At 36.8% G+C, this 15,956-nt stretch overlaps 1 long non-coding RNA gene across 1 annotated transcript in view; it reads left to right on the forward strand.

Annotated features, from left to right (window-relative positions):
* The first annotated feature begins 761 nt into the window (after positions 1-761).
* LOC125753565 (uncharacterized) overlaps positions 762-15,956 on the forward strand; it is a 40,604-nt gene continuing 25,409 nt past the window's right edge. Inside the window, exons 1-2 of the long non-coding RNA XR_007405681.1 lie at positions 762-809; positions 4,673-4,734. This is a non-coding gene — a long non-coding RNA (uncharacterized LOC125753565). The remainder of the gene's footprint in view (positions 810-4,672; positions 4,735-15,956) is intronic.

The raw sequence follows: 15,956 nt of genomic DNA on the forward strand, positions 1-15,956 counted from the left end.
AGGCCTCAAGAGCTATTGTGCACTGTTTATTGGAACCCTGACTCTGACATAAAAATAAGGTCTGTCAGGGAGAGACCCTGTGGAGGAGAACCAACGTGCCCCAAACCAACACCTGGTCAACCCCTTGAACCATAGCTGACTATCTGATCAGAAAACAAACACAGAATCACAAAGAGACCTGAAGACACAAAATCTACCTGAGACCTGAAGAATCTCTCAGTCCAAATTGATCCCAGTCCAAATTGCCAACCTATATAACCCTAAATTAAATGAATAGTTGTTGTCTTGAGACACTAAGTTATGGGATCACTTGTTATGCACCAGTAGCTAACTAGTATCACCTCCTTACCCTGAAAGAAACTTAAGAAAACATATTTGGGTTTATGGTGCCCACAGGACCAAGTCAAAGCACCTTCAGTTTGTACAGTGGGATTTTCCAGTTCAGTTTCTTTCTTTCTTTATTTATTTATTTATTTTATTTTTTGTTAAATGTTTTACTTATTTTATTCATGAGAGACACACAGAGAGAGAGAGAGAAGCAGACACACAGGCAGAGGGAGAAGCAGGCTCTGTGCAGGGAGCCTGACGTGGGACTCGATCCTAGGTCTCTAGGATCATGCCCTGGGCCAAAGGCAGCGCTAAACCACTGAGCCACCCAGGCTGCCCTCCAGTTCAGTTTTTACTTGACTTTATGATATCACAGTCATCTCATAAACCACTGTATATAAGCAATGAACCTGCCCCAAGCAATTAACTCTGCAAGTCCCCCTGCTTTCCTTGTAGAATAAGAACAACAACTTTTAATTAAGGTACTGTTTAAGAATATTACAACTATTATTTCACTTAATTTTCACTATACTTCTCTGAGAAAAGTGCTACCATTATTCCAAATTTAAATATGAAGAAACCAAGGCATAAACAATTTAAATAATTTGCCCAAGGTCATGCAGTAGTGGAGTAGGGATTCAGTCCTAGAATATCTGCTTCCAGAGGCCAAGGGCTTATTTACCCACTGACCTCTCCTATTCTGTGCCAGAAGAATCTCTCAGTATTTCAGAAGAATCTCTGGCACACTTAGCTTCTCATTTCAAGACCTAGCTTTCCTGACAGAGCTACCCTTCCATCCCACTCACTGTGCTCTAGGCAGCATTCTAAGATCTTTGTATACTTGAGTATTAATTCACTCAACAGCCTGTAGTTATTAGTATCCATCATTATCCCTATTTTACAGAAAAAAGAAACTAAGGCAAAGACAGCTCAAATTACTTGTTTAGTGTCACACAGTATATTAGTGACAGAAACTTGTTTAAAGCAGAAGCCATCTGGCTCTAGAATTCAGTTTCTGCAGCACCACACACTATTGCTGTCGTATACCTGTTCACATCAGGGATGGATTTTTGTGGCCCCCCTAAGTAGTGTTGTTTCTTTCTTCTCTTGTTTTCCCACAACTTCATATGCAGACCACTGTCCCAACTTCTGTACTTATGCCAAAACTTAACTTTTGCCTGTCCATCTCCCTATGTAGAAATTTGCTCTGCCAAACTAGGGACCATATTTAGAGTTATAAAAAATACGGGTTTCCCTTTGGGAAGAAAACCTTCCCATCTGCCTCATCTAACAGGGTACCATATATCATACATTCACATATTTAAAGGTAAGTTGTTATAGCACCAGTGGTGGCTGACAGGTGCCTTTACAGGCTGGTGCACTCATGCCCCAACTATGAGAGTGTTGACTAGAAGCAGTTCACAGCTCCCCACTTGCTCAGGATTTTCCTCCTTCTGTAAGAGACCATCCCCCTGAAAATGGCAGGGAGGGTCTACCAGTGAAAGACTGACTAATATGGAGGTTCCAAACCCTGTGCCGTGCCTTAGGCAGAAACAACTTCATGGTGAGATTTATACTGTAGAGCTTTCCAGAGAATCAAGTCGAAGCTAGTATCCAGCTGAATCCATATCTTTTCTTGGCTTTTCCCCTTCTTCATTTTGCTCCCTGCATTGCTTTACATGTTTCTCTGGAGAGTCCTCATGCAGTAAATGTAAGAGAATCCCCATCACAGGCTCTGATTCTAGGGAATCCAACATAAAACAAGGGCCTTATAAAGATAGGAAGCAATTTCATCATGTATTAAAGAGGTGTTTCAGTGAATGTGCTATAAATTTTTTTCATGATAATGTGGTTGTTTCTAGCAGCTAAGGCTGAAAAAATATATATGATCAAAATTAAAATTAATACCTTCTCTTATGTATGCTAGGGTAATACTAGCTGCTATGACAAACAGACTTCAAAATGCAGTTGGTCAAGTAAAATGGAAGTCCTTTTATCCTTATATATCAGTTGAACTTTCAGACTACTGGGCCACTTGACTCTACACAATATATGACTTAGGCTGCTTCTTATGTTTTTCATCATGCCCTACTTAAGGGGGTGTTCTTTTCTGCATGTTGTAATCTATAGTACAGAGGCTGGCTTGCAGCAAAGTAAAAAAAAAAAAGAGTATGAAGGAAGTACATCAGCCCACTTAAGAGCTCTGTTCAGAAGTGATGTCACTTCTCTTTAAATTCCGTTGGTAAGAACCAAGGCACTACACCAAAATGTATGTGAGGGGTGAGGGTGGGCACTGCAGTGTAGATGGTCAGCAGAGTAGCACTACACTTTTGCAAAAAAAAAAAAAAAAAAAAGAGGAGAATGGATTTTGGTGAAGAGTCAGCAATTCCTGCCATAATCCTTATTATTAGTTTTGCATTGGCTCATACTATTTTTTTTCTAACATTCAACATAAAGAAAATGAGAACACATGAGGTAACAACTCTTAAATTAACTGCCAAGCCTGTCTTTTTGTAACTTCAAAGCTTGTAAAACCTGCTTTAGAAAATTTCTTGTCCTCATAAATGTGTCTGTTGTAGGAAATAGTGTGAACTCATAAATTGTACCTGATAGTAATCATTAAGTGAAGTCACTCAGGTTTTTTTCATTCCAACATCTATATCAGAGCTGCTCAACAGAATTTTCTGTGATGATAGAGATGTTTTACACTTGTGCTGTCCATTTCAGTAACCACTGGACACATCACTATTAAATACTTTTTAATCACTATTAAATACTTTTTAATATTTAAATATAAAAGTATTTAGGTTAAGGAGGTTAGGATGACTGAGAAACTGAAATTTAAAATGTATTCAATTTTATGAGGTGCCTGGGTGGCTCAGTTGGTAAGCAATCCAACTCTTGATCTCAGCTCAGGTCTTGATCTCAGGGTTGTGAGTTCAAGCCCCACACTGGGTACCATGCTGGGCATGGAGCCTACTTAAAATAAATAGATAAACAGATAAATAACAATAAAAATAAAATGTATTCAACTTTAGCTCACTTAAATTTAAAGTGCATGTGGCCAGTGGCCAACATATTGGGCAAAGCAGCTTTATGTGATATATAAAAATTCTGATGCGAAAGAAAGCAGTTCAGTTTTTGTCTGGCAGCAACTGCTTTTACCAAATTTGCATTGATGGTTCCTCTAACAGCATCTGATCCAAAGTCAAGGTGAGCTTTGTTTTCTTCAAAGTTCACTATCCTTGCTTCTATCTTGCAGCACCAGGAAGAGTCATTGGCACACAGTAGGCTTTTAATGAACATTCGTATGTAAATAAATGATTGAATGGTATGTTCTCTGCCCAGCTGAGCTGAGTCTACTACCTTTAACATGTTTTGACCTAGCTCTTAATTCAGAGCATTCTGCAATGCAAGTTACCAACCATGAAATAATAATTCATATAAATTATGCGCTGATATGATTTTTTTTTTAATTTGGGGACAATTACTGGACCAAGTATGTCACGGTTATAGTGTTTTGTGGCTAGATATGAGCAACGGCATACAAAGACCTTACACTCCAAATAAATTCTTCACATTCCCAATATTTTGCATCTCTCCCACAGATGTAACACAACAATATTCAGTTAACAGCTGTATACAACTTTACAAGAATGGTGGTGCAGTCAAGTACCAGAAGTCATAAGCACATTTGCCATCTGGATTCAAGATGATTGTAATTTATCCATGTCTGGGTTAATCAGAGTTTAAACTCCATCACTTGACCTACCAGATACGAAGAGTCATCATTTCATAAATGTGGGCCAAGTCAGACGCTGAGCTATTAGCACATGTATTTTATGCTTAGCTCCTGTTATCTCTAGAGTAGAGCCTCCAATGCTTGCATGATTTTTACGTATTAGCTGAACATTGTTAAATAACCCATCCTTGCTAAAATAGTCTGACTTAGGAATAAAATCCTAGCTGTGTAGGTGGAGCCAGAAGCAGGTTTTTTCCCTTCTCTAAATTGATAGGGCTTTACACAAAAATACATATTTAGCAATATGATTAAAAACAAGCTTCCACACTACATCCCATCTTGCCTAGACCCTTCACATGGAAGAAAAGGAGGGCCCTTCACCACAGAGTCAAATAAAGGGCTACAGTTTCTCACCACAATGGTAGAGAGAATGGAGAACTAAACGAGAAGGATCTAAAGAAGAAGTGAGAAGATGGAGAGAATGGAATTCTTCTTTAGGATTTGGAAGTGGAAAGGAACTTCAGCCAAAGGGTCTCAGCAGGTATAGTGACTATAAGGCTTGTCCTTCCTAAAGAAATGACCATGGGACTGTCTTTCTTTCAGGAGCCAAAGGACCTCTCAGTCTTAGGGAGAGTGGTCAGGCATTCGTACAGTGCCTCGCCCAGGTAAGAGTAATCCTCCCATCTTCTAAAATCAACCGATGAAGTCCAATCACATTCCTAGGTCTCAACTTTGCATTTGTACCTAAATTCAAATGGTTGCATCATAATCAAGTTGAATTAGGAAGCTTTATTTTCGAGGCCTATAAGCTTCAGCTAATTTAATTTAATCTAGCAATCAAAGAAAGAAGTATTTATTACAAAGCATAAATTACTTGGGGAGGCTCATGTCCTCCAAGAGGACTGGGGCCAGGGACCTACAAAATAACCATGAATTATTGTCCTCATAGCTTTTCCAATTCTCTACCTGACTAATGGGTAAAAGAGTGTCTCCATTTATACTGCCTAGTATTCAAATTAAAAGCAAATCCCAACTTTGACTACAGTTAAGGAAGGGATACTCATTACATACAGTTTGGCACTAGCATATAAAAATAACACACATATATATAAAATTTTAGATGTAAGCAAAAATGGCAGAATAAGGACCACTAAAATTTTACCCCTCTTTAAAAGCAATTAAAATTTCCCAAAATTACTGGATCATATGGTATTTGTATTTTTGACTTTTTGAGGAAACTCCATACTGTTTCCCACAGTGGCCATACCAGTTTGCATTCTCACCAGCTGTGCACAACGGTTCCTTTTTCTCCACATCCTCATCAACACTTGTTATTTCTTGTGTTTTTTATTTTAGCCATTCTGACAGGTATGAGGTGATATCTCACTGATATTTTTATTTCCTTTTCGCTGATGATGGAAAAAGATGTTAAGCATCTTTTGATGTGTCTGTTGGCCATCTGTATGTCTTCTTTGGAAAAATGTACCAAAAAAAAAAAATCCAAAAGCTAACTCAGAAAGATATATGCACTCCTCTGTGTACTGCAGCATTATCTACAATAATCCAAGAAATGGAAGCAACCTGAGTATCCATCCATAGATGAATGGATGAATGTATAAAGAAGATATGAGAGATAAATGAATGGAATATTATTTGGCCTTAAAAAGAATGGAATCTTGCCATGTGCAACATGGATGGATCTAGACGGTTTAATGCTAAATGAAGTAAGTCAGTCACAGAAAGACAAACACCGTATGTTTTCACTCATATGTGGAATTTAACAAAACAAAGAAAAAAACAAATAAAAAACCAGACTCTTAACTATTGAGACTAAACTGAAGGTTACCAGAAGGGAGATGGGAGGGGAATGGGTGAAACAGGTGAAGGGGATTAAGAGTACATTTATCTTGATGGGCACTGAGTAATGTACAGAATTGTTGAATCATTAATTGTACACCTGAAATTCATATAACCCTGTGTGTCAATTATGCCTGAATAAAAGTATTTGAATAAAAACATACTACAAAAAAAGAAAAAAACTCACAAAATTTGTCAGAATCAACTTTTATAGAAGTCTGGGAATTAACCCAAGGCTTTCAACAATATAGGGAGTATTTGGTTGGGTAATATATTTGAATCTCAGTAAAAACATGAGCTTCATGACTCCCCACTCCGACTTAGCAGTACTCTTGAAGATAATAGTCATTCCACGTGGAAGGAACAGAACAAAGCTGAAGCTCTCTCAAAGCCTCACTCCCATTAATTTGTCATGATTTGGCTTGTACTTTGGGTCCCTGGAAGATTCCACCTGAAAAGCTTGTTTAAAAAAAATAAAAGAAAAAAGAAAAGTTTGTTTTTATTTGACCTAAGTTGGAGCTAAATGTGCATGAAGCCATCGTTATGGAGCATTTACTAAAAACAATAATAAGCTACAGTCATAAAGTTGTGACTGTCTGAGATGATAGATACAATTAGGGCAAAGAATAGACTAACAAAAAAGCTTCAGAAGAAAATATAAGGATGAAGAAGTCTATGGGGTATTTAGAAAGCTCCATCATATTTCTATGAAAGTAGAAAGTCACAGGCACACATAAGGCTATGTGCCCACTCTGATTGATTTGGAGACTTTGCACAAGCAGGAAGCAAAAGTTAAGAAAGAGTTAATTGCCTGGATGGGTGTTGAAGGCATGCCACTAAGCAAAGACTAGGAGACTTATTTGTTCCAGGCATTTAGGGAAATCTATGTTGAAACATTTAGCTAACCACTAAGCTAGCTTAGATCTTTCAATGGTCATACACAACAAAAAAATACAACCTTTACAGAATTGGTTCAGAAAAGTCACTGAACCAACTAAGAATAACTACAACAATCATAAATGACAATACTGGGAAGGAGGCATAATTTCCAAAGTTATTACATGTTATTTAAAAATCCAGTGTCCCCTTCAAAAATTATGAGATATGTAAAGAAAGAAGAAAGTATGGCTCATGCACAATAAAAATAAGCAATCAACACAAACTCTTTGAGGAAGTCCAGAATTTGGGCCTACTAGACAGTTATTTTAAACCAGTTTTTATGAATATGTTGAAAGAGTTGAAGGAAATCATTTCTAAAAAAAAATATAGTCTGAGAAAGCTCACTAACTAAAGAATATTAATAAAGAGATAATAATTACAGAAACACCAAACAAAAAATATGTAGTTGAAAACTCTAAGAATTAAAATTCAAAAATTCATTCAAGGGAATCAGTGCACTTGAAGATAAGCTAAGGTGATGATTCAGCCTGAAAAACAGGAAGGGAAAATAGAGATAGAGAAATGAGCAGTGCCTCAAGACCTGTATAAATTGTTGAGTATATCAACACATGCATGCTGAAAGCCTCGGAAAGAAAGAAGAGAAAAAGGCAGAAAAAAATATTTGAAGCAATAACGGGCATCTAACAACAGAGTCCCAAAATACATTAGGTAAAAGCTGACAGAGTTGAAGGAATAATAGTTCAATAATAATAGTTGAATATTTCAATATGCTACTTTCAATAATGGATATCAAAACTATGCAGAAGATCAGCAAGGAAACAGAGATTGGGGCAATACCATAAACCACCTAGCCCTAACAAACATCTATAGAGTACTTCACTGAACAAAGCAGAACAAATATTCTTCTGAAACGTACATGAAACACTCTTCAGGCTAAACCATATGTTAGGCTATAGACCAAGTCTCAATAAATTTAAAAGGATTGAAATTATCCATCCAGAGTGAAAATAAATTAAAATCAATGCAGAAGGAAATTTGGAAAATTCACAATTATGCATAAATTACAGAACACACTCCTAAATAAACAATGTGCCAAAGGAGAAACCTCAAAGGAAATTAGAAAATATTTTGAGATGGATGAAAATGAAAACACCACATACCAAAACTTATGAGATGCCGCAAAACTGCTCTAAGGAATGTTTATATTTTAAATGCTTACATTAAAAAGAATGATCTCCAATCAACAACCTAACCTTGTATCTTAAGAAGCTAGAAGAAAAAAAAAGAGTAACCAAATCTAAAACAAGCAGAGAGAAGGAAATAATATAGATTATGAGTAGAAATAAATGGAATAGAAATTACAAAGACAATAGAGAAAATGAGATACCAAAAGTTGGTCCTTTTAAAAGGATCAACAAAATTAACAACAGTTAGCTAGACTGTGTAGGTCTAGTTAAATATTTAAAAGAACAAAAGAGGAAAGATTCAAGTGACTAAAATCAGGAATGAAGGATGGAACATTACTACCACGCTTACGGAAATAAAAAGTATTATAAGAGAATACTAAGGGCAATTGTATGCCAACAAATTAGATAACCAATTAAAATGAACAAATTCTTAGAAAGACACAAATTTCCAAAACTGGCTCAAGAATAAATAAAAAATATGAATAGGTCCATAAGAAGTTAAGAAATTGCTTTACAATTAGAAATTGTAATAAACACAATCCACAAAGAAAAAGCTCAAAACCGGATTGCTTCAATGGTAAATTCTACCAAATTTTTGAATAAGAATTAACATCAATCCATCATGAACTTATCTAAAAATAGAAGGGAGCACTTACCACCTCATTCCATGAAACCAATATTACCCTTATACCAAAATGGACAAAGACTTCTCACAAAAAGGCAACCATAGAACAATATTCCTCATAACAATAGACATAAAAATCCTCAACAAAATACTAAGAAGCAAAATGCAGCAGCAAATGAAAAGAATTATATATCCTGACCAACTGGGATTTCTCTCAGGAATGTAAGACTGGTTCAACTTACAAAAACACAATCAACGCAATAAATCATATTAATAGAGTAAAGAATAAAACCTACACAAAATAAAAAATATATAAAAAATTTAAAAACTACACAAAATAGACACAGGAAAAAGACTGACAAAGTCCAACACACTTTTATGATAAAAAACATTCAGTACACTAGGAATAGAGGGAAACGTTTTCAACCTGATAAAAGACATCTACAAAAAATCTATATCCAACATCACACTTAATGGTGACAGAATTGAAAGCTTTCCCCTAAAATCTCACCACTTCTTTCATATTGTGCTAGAGGTACTAGCCTGGCCAATCAAAATAGAAAAAGAATCAAAAGGCATTGATATTGGAAGGGAAGAAATAAAATTATTTCTGTTTGTCGATGGCATGACTTTAGGTATAAAAAGAAAACCCTAAGTGATTAACAAATACATAATTATAGCTAATAAATAAATTTAATAAGTTGTAGGATGCAGGATCTATATTCATAATCAGTTGTATTTCTATACACTACCAAGGAACACTTCAAAAATAAAATTTAGAAAGCAATTCCATTTAAAATAGCATCAAAAGAATAAAACACTTAGGAATAAAGTTAAACAGTAAGGTATAAGATTTGTTCTCCAAATATATCCATGTTTAGAAGTTGGAAGACCTGAAACTGTTAAGATTAAAATGCTCCCTGTATAGATATTCAATACAGATTCAATCCATTCATATCTAAATTCCAACTGGCATTTTTACAGAAATTGGCAACCTCTTCCAAACAGTCATATGGAAATGCAATGGATCCAGAACAGCTAAAACTGTATAGAAAAAGAAAAGTTGGAGGATTCACTCTTTTCGATTTCAAAATCTATAACAAAGCTACAGTAATCAAGATTATGTGATATTGGTCTACAGATATGCAAGTCGGCCAACAGAATAGACTTGACCAAAAATAATTCCATACACTTGTGGTCAATTACAGTTAAACAGGGTACTAAGGAAATCCAATAGGAAAAGAATAGCCTTTCCAACAAATGGTGCTAAGACAACTGGATAGCCATATGCAAAACATGAATTTGGACTTCTACTTTACACTATAAACAAAAGTCAGCTCAAAATGAATCATAAATCTAAATGTAAGCACTGAAACTCCTTAGAAGAAAACCTAAGTATAAATCTTCATAACCTTGGATGAGGCATGGTTATAGATATGAAACCCAAAGCACAGCCAACCAAGGAAAAAGGCGGTAAATTGGAATTCAACAACATTAAAAACTTTTGTGCATCAAAAGATAACCTTGCAGAATGGTAGCAAATATTTGCAAATCACATATCTGCTAAAGATTTGGTATCTAGAATATATAAAGAACTCCTTCAACTCAAAAATTTAAAAAAGACAACGCCGATTTATAAAATGGGCAAAGAATGCCTTTATAAAAAGGATTTTATTTATTTATTCACAAGAGACACACAGAGAGAGGCAGAGACAGGCAGAGGGAGAAGCAGACTCCCCATAGGGAGCCCGATGCGGGACTCCATCCCAGGAACATGCCCTAAGCTGAAGGCAGATGCTCAACCACTGAGCCATCCAGGTGCCCCAAGAATGCCTTTTTTATAAGAGTAAAAAAAATACATAACATGAAATTTATCATTTTAATCATTTTAAGTGAACAATTCAGTGGTAATCAGTACATTCATAATGTTGTACAATCCCTACCACTGTCCATTTCCATGATTTTTCATCACCCCAAACAGAAACCCTGTTTTCATTAGACAATAACTTCTCATTCTCTCCTCTCCCCCATCTCTAATAACTTCTTATATTTTCCATCTTTGTGAGTTAGCCTCTTCTAGGTACCTCATCTAAGGAGAATCATACAATATTAATCCTCATGTCTGGCTTGTTTCATTTAGCATAATGTTTTCAAGGTTCATCTATGTTGTAGCATGTACCAGAACTGCATTCCTTTCTAAGGCCAAATAATATCCTGTTGTATTTATATACTGAATTTTGTTTATCCATTCGTCAGTGGATATTTGGGTTGTCTCCACCGTTTGGCTATTGTGAATAATGTTACTATGAACATTGGTGTACAATTATCTGCTTGAGTCCTTGACTTCAATTTTCTGGAATATATACATAGGAATGAAATTGCTAGATCAGATTGCAATTCTGTGTTTAAATTTACGTGGGCAAAGTATCTGAATTGACATTTCTCCAAAGAAGATACACAAATGGCCAATAGGCACATAAATGTAGATTAAAACCACAGGGAGGTGCCACTTCATACTAATTCGAATGGTTTTAAGAAAAGAAGCCTGACAACATCAAGTTCTTTTTTTCTTTTTTTATAAATTTATTTTTTATTGGTGTTCAATTTGCCAACATATAGAATAACACCCAGTGCTCATCCCGTCAAGTGCCCACCTCAGTGCCTGTCACCCAGTCACCCCCATCCCCCTGCCCACCTCCACTTCCACCAACCCTAGTTCGTTTCCCAGAGTTAGGAGTCTTCCATGTTCTGTCTCCCTTTCTGATATTTCCCACTCATTTTTTCTCCTTTCCCCTTTATTCCCTTTCACTAATTTTTATATTCCCCAAATGAATGAGACCATATAATGTTTGTCCTTCTAATGACTTATTTCACTCAGCATAATACCCTCCAGTTCCATCCACGTTGAAGCAAATGGTGGGTATTTGTCGTTTCTAATGGCTGAGGAATATTCCATTGTATACATAAACCACATCTTCTTTATCCATTCATCTTTCGATGGACACCGAGGCTCCTTCCACAGTGTGGCTATTGTGGACATTGCTGCTAGAAACATCGGGGTGCAGGTGTCCCGGCGTTTCATTGCATCTGAATCTTTGGGGTAAATCCCCAGCAGTGCAATTGCTGGGTCGTAGGGCAGGTCTATTTTTAACTCTTTGAGGAACCTCCACACAGTTTTCCAGAGTGGCTGCACCAGTTCACATTCCCACCAACAGTGCAAGAGGGTTCCCCTTTCTCCACATCCTCTCCAACATTTGCGGTTTCCTGCTTTGCTAATTTTCCCCATTCTCACTAGTGTGAGGTGGGATCTCATTGTGGTTTTGATTTGTATTTCCCTGATGGCCAGTGATGCGGAGCATTTCCTCATGTGCTTGTTGGCCATGTCTAGGTCTTCCTCTGTGAGATTTCTGTTCATGTCTTTTGCCCATTTCATGGTTGGATTGTTTGTTTCTTTGGTGTTGAGTTTAATAAGTTCTTTCTAGATCTTGGAAACTAGCCCTTTATCTGATCTGTCATTTGCAAATATCTTCTCCCATTCTCTAGGTTGTCTTTTAGTTTTGTGGACTGTTTCTTTTGCTGTGCAAAAGCTTCTTGATGAAGTCCCAATAGTTCATTTTTGCTTTTGTTTCTCTTGCCTTCATGGATGAATCTTGCAAGAAGTTACTGTGACCAAGTTCAAAAAGGGTGTTGCCTGTGTTCTCCTCTAGGATTTTGATGGAATCTTGTCTCACATTAACATCTTTCATCCATTTTGAGTGTATCTTTGTGTATGGTGAAAGAGAGTCGTCTAGTTTCATTCTTCTGCATGTGGCTGTCCAATTTTCCCAGCACCATTTATTGAAGAGACTGTCTTTTTTTTCCAGTGGATAGTCTTTCCTTCTTTGTCGAATATTAGTTGACCATAAAGTTGAGGGTCCACTTCTGGATTCTCTATTCTGTTCCATTGATCTATGTGTCTGTTTTTGTGCCAGTACCACACTGTCTTGATGACCACAGCTTTGTAGTACAACCTGAAATCTGGCATTGTGATGCTCCCAGCTATGGTTTTCTTTTTTAATATTCTCCTGGCTATTCGGGGTCTTTTCTGATTCCACACAAATCTTAAAATAATTTGTTCCAACTCTCTAAAGAAAGTCCATGGTATTTTGATAGGGATTGCATTAAATGTGTAAATTGCCCTGGGTAACATTGACATTTTCACAATATTAATTCTTCCAATCCAGACAACATCAAGTTCTAAACAATAGGCCAAGGCAACTGGATTTCTCATCCATCACTGGTGGGAATGGAACATGGAACAGACACTTTGGAAATAGCTTGGCATTTCTCATAAAGTTAAACATATACTTGCCATATGAGCTAGCAATCATTCCCAAGTATTTACTCAAGAGTTAGGAAAACATGTCCACAAAAAGATATGTACAAGAATATTTAAAGTAGCTTTATTCATAATACAAAACTGAAATTAACCCAATGACCCTCACTTGCGAATGGAAGCAAAACAGTGATACTACTCAGTGGTAAGAAGGATTAAAACAATGATAAATCTCAAAAAATATCAAGCTCAGTAAATGAAGCCAAACTCATAGGGCTAAGTACTCTATGATTCCATTTATATGACATTCTGGGATAGACAAAACTATATTGTAATAAAATAAGAGAAAAGTGTTACCGAAATTCAGAAAGAATAAATAAATCTACAGAACTGTACATATATTTAGTGAAAACAAATCTGCATATAAGTGGAACCACATAGTTCAAATCCATGTTCAAGAGTCAACTTCTTTGTTGAAACTACAAGAACTCTATTCCTACAAAATGTGAATTTTCCTACATGTAGATTATACCTCAATATACCTGCCAGAAGTAAGGCAATGTGCTCCAGGAACTTACCACATACTTATTCTTATGTTAGTCCATTAATTATTCTTATTTTCAGCTCCTTTTTTTCCTCTGATGGGGGGGGGGGCGGGAAACAAAGTTTGGGGTAGGAGAGAAGAGTGTCCTCAGATGCTTCAATCAAGCTCCTCTTTAAATCTCATTTCCACAAAAATGAGCCAAAATAAATGACACACTGGCGACTTAGCAGCACAATGAAGAGACAGAGCAGACAAAACAAAGTAACATGATTTCATTTGTTGAAATTTATGAAGTAATTTATTTATAATGATTACAGCTGTGCAAATAGCTGTAATGGGGCTTATAGGGGCATTAGGCAACCTCTGTTCTTTGTGCAACCAGTGTCCTCTCTGAGAATGTGAACCCAGTGGATTTGGATATTCTCAAGAAACTTGAAAGAACACAGGCCTTCAAGATGAGACTCAGCTGTCACCAAAACACAACATTTGGTAGATTAACAAAGTCGAGCCTGATTGCCACTTGGAACCATAACTCAAGACACATTTAACACACACCAAAACATGGATAGTTTATTGCTTTACTTATAATTCTCTCTAAAAATGTCAATATTCCTTATCAGTGGTTCAGATTACAGGGGAGAATGAAGCTAGGAAAATGTAAGCTATTGGTGCTTTCAGCATACAGTATTTTCCTTGGTTCTCATCAGGCTATAATAGAGATTTACGGGCTCTGCTTAGTATAATAATAAACAAATTATCTTTAAATCAAGGATCAGCTGTTTGAGTTTAGCAGATAACATCTGCTGTGAATCATAAGAGGGAGCAGGCCTAATCTGTGAGTTATACATACTCTGTCTCCCCTGCCTTACCCTGCCGGTGGCTGTCCTGTTACTCTCATTTCAACGCCAGGCAATATCCCATGGCTGAACTGGGATAGAGGAGAGGAAAGGAGAGTCATAGCAGGCAATTTGCTGACACTGAAGAACTAGACTCCACCATATTCATACTCTGAATTAATTACTTTAGACTATATTAACATCCTGTGATATGGAAAAAAAAAGAATTCAGAGGGTATGCTATGTAACAGATGAATTAAATGTTCACTGAGTGTTTCAGATTGCCTCAAATTTCCCATAAGCCATCTCTTGCTTGAATCTTAGCCCTGGGCCTCATATCTGCAAGTCTGCAACACCCTTGCATTAAAGATAGTGGAGAACTGTATAGTTCACATCTTTTGCTCTCCTCATTATCAACAATATTGATTTTAAAGAAACTAAAATATTGCTAACATAACAAAATATATCAAGCTGATGTGGCTTGTGATCAGTAGAAGATAACCATGGATGTCCAGTCCACTCATTCATTTCACACATACTGACCAGGCATCTGCCATGCTGGTTTCAGTAGCTGGCAGTCAACAAGACAGGGAAATTCTACGTACCTCATGAACCTAATAGTTTCCTCATGAGGAACTACAATCTCCAAAGAGGGAAACAGGAGCAAATAAATGACAAAGGAGATAATTAGAGAGTGTCAGAAGAAAAGGAAGGAAATAGGTGATGAGGTACAAAATATAACTGCAAAGGGCCTAAGAGTGATTGAGGTCAGGAGACCACCTCCATCTCCCACAGTGGCTAATGTCTGGAGCGCACTGGTGTTATGTGATGTGGCTTTACAGCCAAAAGGGAGTTAAGAAATCATTGATTCCACATAAAATTATCTTTCATTTTACCTATAAGATAGCAGGTTCTGATAGAAAAGCCAGACTAGTCTAGGCCATGTGCACAGATTTCAGTAGGGACCCAGGCCTAGAGCCACCTCAAATATAAAGTGGAGCCATTGCAAATACCAAGTATCAATTCATCAGGATCCCATGCCAAGGATCTTTGTGAGTCCTCATTTTCCCCCCACACTCTCCAATTGGCTTTGGAGTCATGTGTACCATTGCTTTGGAGAAGTCTTCAGGTCATAGGCTTTCAGCTTTGTATAACCACCTCAGAATTCTCAGGTAGACCCTATGCCTCAAAGAAACAATATCTTCAATGACTTAATTTTCTGATATTGGCGTAGGATCTCACAAGATACCAAACATGTTAGTGGACACTACTGCATGTGATTCTTGCAAGGTTGCAAGGCAGATATTTTTAATTCCACCTTATAAAAGAGAATCCAGCTTAGGAGGCCATATGACCTGGCCAAGATCACATAGCTTATTCTAAATGCAATGTTATAGCTTAGGTCCAAGTAAGGTGACCAACTGCACTGGTTTTCTTGGAACTGAGAGGGTTCCCAGAGAGTGAGATTTTCAGTGCTGAAACCACAACAGTCCCAATAAAACCAAGTGATGTGGTAAATACTAATATCAGGTCCATTTAATATAATATCTAACATGCTTGCCACCAAATGACAGCTAGAACAGGACACCAGTTTGTTCTTTCTCAAGGCCCTCAGGCAAGTCA

This window comes from Canis lupus, chromosome 24 (assembly GCF_003254725.2).
Source record: "Canis lupus dingo isolate Sandy chromosome 24, ASM325472v2, whole genome shotgun sequence".
Taxonomy (NCBI): Eukaryota; Metazoa; Chordata; class Mammalia; order Carnivora; family Canidae; genus Canis; species Canis lupus.